General features: G+C 40.3%; 1 long non-coding RNA gene across 1 annotated transcript; it reads left to right on the forward strand.

The window, feature by feature from the left end:
* The first annotated feature begins 994 nt into the window (after positions 1 to 994).
* On the forward strand, positions 995 to 2,861 carry LOC118342427. Its single transcript, XR_004797482.1, has 5 exons — positions 995 to 1,063; positions 1,170 to 1,238; positions 2,212 to 2,280; positions 2,614 to 2,682; positions 2,792 to 2,861. It is a non-coding gene; the product is annotated as an uncharacterized LOC118342427 (long non-coding RNA).
* Positions 2,862 to 7,242: the final 4,381 nt, after the last annotated feature.

The following is a 7,242-nucleotide window of genomic DNA, read 5'->3' on the forward strand; positions in this document are numbered from 1 at the left end:
AGGCCTGTGAAGGAACAGCATCTGGCGATCGCAGCTCTTTTGTGAAAGCCGCGACAGAGCGAAAAGCTTCAGAGCCGGACAATTGACCCGTCGTCATACCAGTTAACTCTGACCGGGCCGGGCTTTTTAAGGTTGTTTGTTGAAGGGCCGATTTTATTGAAAAAAACACAGAGCTGGGTTATTGGTTGACCTCCCGTCGTAGTAAAGCCCTTTCAAGGTTTCCTGACTCTTCATGTAATAAGAGCGCAACTTTGTGGCTAAACCAACCTTGCACGAAGTCTCATAGACTTTCATAAGTTTTCTCATTTTTAAACATTTTATGAATAACTATTTATTGGTTTTTGAAAGCAGTTTGTCAAGTCTTGCAACTGTGGGGTGAATGGGGGGTTTCTCTGTGTCGCCCTTAGTTGTTGCTATATACAGTTAATATTTTGTCGACATTTTTTATCAACAACAGAGAAAAATTTTAATTTTGAGGAGCAAACAGGGGCCAGAAAGCAACTTGCCACAGAAGGCGCCACACCATAGAACAGAAACAAATAGATTTGAAGTGGTTTAAATCGTTTTTGTTAAGTTTGCAGAAACAAAAAACGACAAACAGGAAGGCTGAAACTTTTTGAATTTTTACGTTTTTTGTTGTCAAAACGAAAAACTAAAAAAGACGGCTTTGTTTTCTGGGTTCTGGCTTTGTGTTGCAGTTATGTCGCAGAGAACAGAACTGAATAGGCTGATAAAACGTACCTTGTCCCTTCTGCATTGATTTTGATTCTTTTTTAAAAAGTGTCCAACAATGCTGTAAGAGTACACTTTCCTGTCTTGTTCTTGTCTCAGGGAGCTAGAGGAGGACCCGGAGACCTGGGCCCAGAGGGGCCATCTGGATCTAAAGTAAGAACTCTAGAAATCAAGTTTCAAATACATCAAGTAAATCAGCAGTTAATGGGTTAAAGCTACAGGATGAGCACCTTTGTAAGTATCTTTTTCCTTTCCTTAAAAGGGGGATCGAGGACTGAGGGGTGCATCTGGACCTCCAGGAGATAACGGCATTGGGTTCCCTGGTCCCAAGGTAAATTTAGGTTTGGTTTAGTATTTGATAAAATAAGATTTAGCATTCGGCATGAAGCCCAGTGTCCTGTGGACTGTTCTGTTTCTCTCTAATCTGTTATCTTCAGGGTGACAAGGGGAACCAAGGAAGACCAGGGCCCCCTGGACCAGTGGGTAGGGGTGAACCAGGGACACCGGTGAGTTGACAACTGAAACTACAGTAACTGCTCTTATAGCTGATATTACTAATACCATCACTCTATTCCAGTGGGATACTTCAATCAATGCTAAAAAGATGTTATGTTAAATATCGTCACTGAATTTTAGTACACATTGGTGATTATCCACCTCACTTCTGATTAACTCTAATTTTAGAGACAAGACGGCAATTTACCCTCATGTTCATAGTTTCCCTTCAAATCCACTGCACTGCGGTGCAGACAATTAAAAAGTTAATGTATCACTCCTTATATATTAAATTCACAAAGTGCTGTGTTACATCCCCACAAAAAATACTGAACTTTCACTGTAGGGTAGATGGGTGGAAATTTTTGGAAGCAAAGAAAGGCCAAAATGATCAGAATTTTAATGAGCAACTGTATACCTTTTTTCATAGCACTAAAATATTTTACTTCAAGAACCATCAGTAAGATTTTTTTTAAATTCTACTTTCTAAACTTTTGAGGTTGTCAATGCACAAACACTATTTATCTCCATTGCATTGTGTTGGTCTCACCATAAAAAATTTAAGCTCCAATGTTTGTGTATAATAGTTTACTTTAGTGAGCAGTATGTACAATCAATTAGATAATTAATCACCTCAATCTAGGAACTGTTATGGTTTTGTTACCTTAGAATGAGGCTTTTATACCAACACCCATCCTACACACTGGACCTTTAAGTTATCTGCATAGCTAGACTTGAGGTTGAACTGATCCTGTAAACCCCGTCATATAACAAATGCAGGATAAAAAGACCACATAAAAATAACAACAATAACAACAACAACAACAACAATAATAATAATATCAATAATAAGAAAAACTGACAATAAACGAAGAGCATTAACAACATAAAAGTAAAAAAAGAAGAGGACAAAGACAATCATTAATGTCTTTAGTATTTAATATTTTTCTTGTTTTATATTTTCTATCTTGTGTATGTGTTTAGGGTCCGGCAGGGCCAACAGAGATGCAAGGATCTCCAGGGTTTCCAGGTGAGGGTCTCCAAGGACCCAAGGTACGTTCCAGAACAAGCTGATTCACTACAACTATGCGTATCATTTCAGTCTGCAATGTACAGGGATAAATATCTCGCACATTTATTACAGAATATGGAATATTATTGCCTTAAAGACAAGAAATACAATTTTTACAGTTCTGTTGTATTTATAAATTGCACATAGAGGTTTAGAAAATCTGAAACCAAACTCAACCGATCAGAATTTATGTGGAAGGTATCTAATTATTGAATAAACAAAAAGAATAAAGTGAACCTTTCAGATCAAATTGTATGATTTGAAAGCTTTTAGACCTTCCTGTTCTCCTAACCCTCCCACTGTGTTTTTTACAGGGTGACAGGGGGTATGAGGGTCCCAAGGGTGGCCGTGGACCTCCAGGAATTGGGTACAAAGGTGATAAGGTATGGTTAGCTGTCAGACGTGGCTGGGATTGTACACACACACGTATAGTGAAAACATTTGAAGCTGTAAAGGACAACCTGTCTGACCTGCCACTTGTGTGACCCTCAGGGAAACACAGGAGATCCCGGGCTGCCAGGTTTGGTGGGGTTTCCAGGGGCAGGCATCCAAGGAGAAAAGGCAAGGCCAATAAAAATGTTAGGATATATATTATATATCTTTTATAAGTTTAATTAGATTTTAAACTGTCATGCTTCTCTCTGACTTTAGGGGGACCAAGGGCCAGTTGGGCCATCTGGTCCCAGAGGACCTCCGGGACTGGGTATAGTTGGACCAAAGGTTAGCAGCAGCAGCTTTTATATAATTTTTAGGAATGGGTGATACCTTAAAGAGACATTAAGTGATTTATAAATGGTATCTGACATTCATGAAAAATACATGGACAATATACATTGTAATACATTATTTTAGAGCATTAATGTGTAAGATTTGAAAGAGGTAATAATATAGTCTTGTTGAATTCATAAGCGCTAAAACTCACAACAATTCAGTACACTACTTACTGCTAATGTTAGCTAAAGTTATCAAACCTTAGATAGATAATGCTGTGGAATTGATGTTACTGAGTCATTTTAGCATTTACTAGTAAAGGTCCAAAGTAAAGCTGCAGTAGGTAATTTTTATAGAAAATATTTTTTTATCATATTTGTTGAAACTTTCACTATATCTTAACAATAGTACATGAGACAGATAATCTGTGTGAAAATCAGGTATCTGCAAGCCTCTGCTCTGATTGGTTGTTTTGTGTACTGAACACAGTAAAAAGTTATTTTTATAAAAGTTCACTACTGCAGCTTTAAAATAGGGCTGCACATAATTTTCTACAGATATTGTGATTGATTGTGCAGCCCTCATTTACAATTCGACTCGTATTGCCAGCAAAATGTACTTAAAGTATCAAAGGTAAAATTACTCATTAATAATAATAATACATTTTATTTGTAAGCGCTTTACTCTTACTTTACTTTACCTTACTCAAAGACACTTTACATAAAAACATTAAAGCAGCAAAACAACATTTAAAATTGTTAACCCATTAAAAAACACAATTTCAGGACTAAAAACTTAAAAAAGGTTGGAGTTTTTTTGTTTAGGAGATGTTTGAAGTTGGAAGGGTCGGTTACAGTCACGGGATTGTGTGTTTGGGAGGCATTACCGGAGGGGATGGGGGGAGCTAAAAGAGGGGGGCCTGTCCCCCCAGGTTTTCGGTTGCTTTGTCGGGGGTGGGAGTTTCGGGATGGGGCACATCAGGATTGAGTGCGGGAGCTACGAGAGGGATTGTTGGCGGATGGGAGCAGGTTCGTGAAAGGTAGAGAAGGAGCTGGTATGGGAGTTGGTTGTGGGAGGGATTTGAACTGGATGCGGTTTTTTGGGGGAACCCGGGGAAACATGAAGGTTTGGAGGACAGGTAATGTGGGTCACCAAGTGTGGGGGGTGAGGCAGACGGGCAGCAAGGTTTCGATTATGGTGTTAATTTTAAAGGTTTTGGATGGTGTGCGTAGGGGATGGTTGCAAGTACATTCGGGATTTTGGAGGGTTGATGGAAGGGGTGGATGAGGGTTCTTGCGGCAGAGAGGAGAAGGATGGCGGGTTATTGTTTATGAGGTGAAAAAACAGGGCATTCTGGTGATTGTTTTTTGTGGTTGTTCAAAAGGAAGTTATGTTTCAAAAGATGGACTGAAGTTTGGTACTGTGGAAGGATGGGACCCCAACCAAGAGTGGAGGTGTCAAACAGTGAGAGAAGGAAATTATGTTGTAAGGTTTGGGCGGATGGATGATCGTGGGGTTGTTTTGTCGGCAGTTGTTTGAAGGGGGAAGTTGGTGTGCATCCAGGATTTAATGTCAGTGAGGCAGTTGGAGAGAGTGGAGTGAGTGGCGGAGGTGATGGATTTGGTGGAGATGTAAAGCTGGACGTCATCGGCATAACAGTGAAAGTTGAGACCATGGTGGCGAATGACGTTGCCAAGGGGAAGCAGGTAGAGTATGAAACTCGTTGTATAAAATGGCATGGAAATTATGGAGTTAATTTTTTTTTCTTAATCTTAGGCGCACAAAATATACAAAATACACATTTTCGGGCCTCTCCTATTTTTACTGTGGGACAATTTACAACTTTATCATTGTCATTAGGACATAAATGTAGTGGAGTAAAAAGTAAAAAATTTGCTCCTGAATTGTAGTGGAGTAGAGGTATAAACTAAATATAAAATGGAAATACTCAAGTAAAGTACAAGTACCTTGAATACTTATACTTACTTATAAATACTTATAAATATACTAAGTTACTTTCCAGCAGTGCTTAATACATTTCTGTAATTGGCAGTCAGTGATTTGTGTTGCTTCCCAGGGTGACCAGGGTTTCCCTGGAGAGCCTGGACCTCAGGGAGAGAGGGGAGCTGGTGAGGCAGGACCAAAGGTAAGCCACTCAGACTGTCCTTGAATAAAGCGTGTCCTATTGAATGAACAGTGGGACCTTGAAGTTTTGAGTTCTTGTGTGGTCTTCCAGGGGGATCAAGGGCCTGATGGGGCTGCTGGGATACCTGGCATTCCTGGTGAGGATGGAGCTGTTGGGCCTAAGGTGAGTCTGTGACTGGAGGTCAAAGGTCACATTTCGTAAAATTCTGGTTTGAGTGCAGTTAAAGATGTAGGTAACTATTATAAAAATGTACTTTTTGTCATTATTGCTGACATTTCCACTGTGTTCTGACAGTACTACATGAGACAGAATAATCTGAAAAATCAGGTTCGCTCTGGCTCCTCCTAGTGTTCCTAACGGCATTTACAAGAATCCACCGGGCCTGAATGAAAACAACCAATCTCAGGCAGGAAAGATGGGTGATTGTTGAGTCTCATTTCCAGTGTGTCAAATAGAGACGCTTTGGGACCCTGGGAATGAGACAATTAACTCTTCAAGCTTCTAACCCAAAGTGTCTTTATTTTATATCTTTCTTGGCTCTGATTGGTTGTTTTCGGAGTAGTAGGAGGAGCCAGAGGAACTCAATTTTTTTCACAGATTATTTTTATAAAAATGACCTACTGCAGCTTTAATGCTGTGACACAGTTTGATCTGCTGTTTAATCCAGGGGGAGATGGGGTTGCCAGGTGTGCGAGGCATAGAGGGAGCACCGGGGACAGGCATCCCTGGAGAAAAGGTAAACAGTGGCAGCTGCCGTGCAGGTATTATATTTCCATTCTCTTGGAGGATATCCTGATTGCTTCAGCTTTCTGTAGTGCTGTAAAAACAAGTAAGTGTAAGTAAACAGTTACTCAGAATTCAGTGTGGTGTCAGTACATATTTGCATACCTGCACAGTCAATGGTTTCATTGACTTGGTGTTTGCACAAATTTGACTAATTGATCATCAGTTACATCAGTGACTTTTTTCATTACAACATACCTTCTACATACTGATTTTTTTTTTTTCCCACAGGGAGATAGGGGTGACCGTGGCCCAAGGGGACTTTCAGGCTCTCCAGGCCCAGTTGGACCTGCTGGAGCAAAGGTATCTTAAATATAGGTTTTGCGCAAGTACTGTGAAGTTCACATGTATGCTTGCTGTAAGTGGGAAATCCAGTTCTAGAGGTGTTAAAGTTGCAGTAGGTAATTTTTATAAAAATGATTTTTTGTCATGTTTGCTGAAACTTTCACTATATGCTGACAGAGAGACAGCTAATCTGAAAAACTCTGGTTCCTCTGGTTCCTCCTAATGCTCCTAATGCTCCTAATGGCATTTGAAAACAACCAATCAGAACCAAGAAAGATAGTTGATCGTTGAGTCTCATTTCGAGATCTTCCAATATAGATGTTTTAGGACCCTGGTAATGAGACTCAACAATCAAAAATCAAGCCTCCAACACTTTCTTGGCTCTGATTTGTTGTTTTTGTCCAGGCCTGGTGGATTGTCGGAAAATGCCATTAGGAACACAAGAATGAGCCAGAGGAACCGGATTTTTCAGTCTCATGTTCTACTGTCAGGATATAGTGAAAGTTCAGCAAATATGACAAACGTTACCTACTACAGGTTTAAACTAAAGTCAGGGTCTGTTAGCTGACACAGTAACAAGGTAAATGAACGTGTACCGTAACCTGTATAGCGCCTTTCTAGTCTTCCAACCACTAAAAAAGCTTTTACACTACATGCCACATTTTCCCTTTCTTTTTTTTTAAATGTATTTTTTTGGCCTTTTATTGCCTTTATTGATAGTAACATCTGAGGATAGACAGGAAAGGGGGGTAGAGAGAGGGAATGACACGCAGCAAAGGGACACAGGTCTGATTCGAACCCTGGGCCGCTGCAGCAACTCGGTACATGGTCACCAGCTCTACCAGGTGAGCTAACCGGGCGCCCCATATTCACCCTTTCACACACATTCACACAGCTATGGCGAAGTCCATCAAACAGAAACTAACCCATTCATACACATTCACACACCGATGCACAGCATCGGGAGCAATTTGGGGTTCAGTATCTTGCTCAAGGATACTTCGACATGTCGCAGGAG

Source organism: Morone saxatilis, unplaced genomic scaffold (assembly GCF_004916995.1).
Source record: "Morone saxatilis isolate NCDOM2014 unplaced genomic scaffold, NCSU_SB_2.0 Contig9, whole genome shotgun sequence".
NCBI lineage: Eukaryota > Metazoa > Chordata > Actinopteri > Moronidae > Morone > Morone saxatilis.